At 44.0% G+C, this 570-nt stretch overlaps 1 protein-coding gene across 1 annotated transcript in view; it reads left to right on the top strand.

The window, feature by feature from the left end:
- Window positions 1–570, top strand: part of ano7 (anoctamin 7) — a 24,500-nt gene that overhangs the window by 19,976 nt on the left and 3,954 nt on the right. The window lies entirely within an intron of this gene.

The raw sequence follows: 570 nt of genomic DNA, 5'->3' as shown, positions 1-570 counted from the left end.
GTGTGTGTGTGTGTGTGTGTGTGTGTGTGTGTGTGTCTGTGTGTGTGTCTGTGTTGGGCAGGGCAGGGTTTACTGTTTCCTGTCTGCAGCTCTGTGACTTCCTGTCTTAAGACGCCCAGTTTCCATCTGAGCAACAAAACAAACCAAGACACCCTGGATGACCACTGCTGCTGCTGCTGCTGCTGCTGCTGCCTGGGTCCTGTGCTTGACCTTCATCATCTTTATCATCATCACATTACCTCTCATCATCTTCATCATTTTTGACTTCTACATCATCATCATCATCGTTTCCGTCTGAGCAACCCAACATTTCTCTTCTTCTTTGTCTTAATAGCTGAGTTTTACCGTCTCCACCACCTTCATCTTCATCATATCTATTTTTATCAGGTTCATTTTCATCATGACCTTCATCATCATCATCATCATCATCATGTTGGAGTTTTCCCATTGGTCGTTGCCCTTTCAAAATGATTTATTACATCATCGGGAAGGCGTTCATAGTGTTAATGGTGACCTTCAGTCCTGGAGAAATCTTTTAACCTCAGACTGGTTTCAGTGGTTTCAGAGGTC

This window comes from Seriola lalandi, unplaced genomic scaffold, assembly GCF_002814215.2.
Source record: "Seriola lalandi dorsalis isolate HSWRI2012SDOR001 ecotype SW California unplaced genomic scaffold, Sedor1 jcf7180002054575, whole genome shotgun sequence".
Classification (NCBI taxonomy): Eukaryota; Metazoa; Chordata; class Actinopteri; order Carangiformes; family Carangidae; genus Seriola; species Seriola lalandi.
The sequence above is the reverse complement of the archived record's forward strand: the minus strand, read 5'-3'. Positions and strand labels throughout refer to the sequence as shown.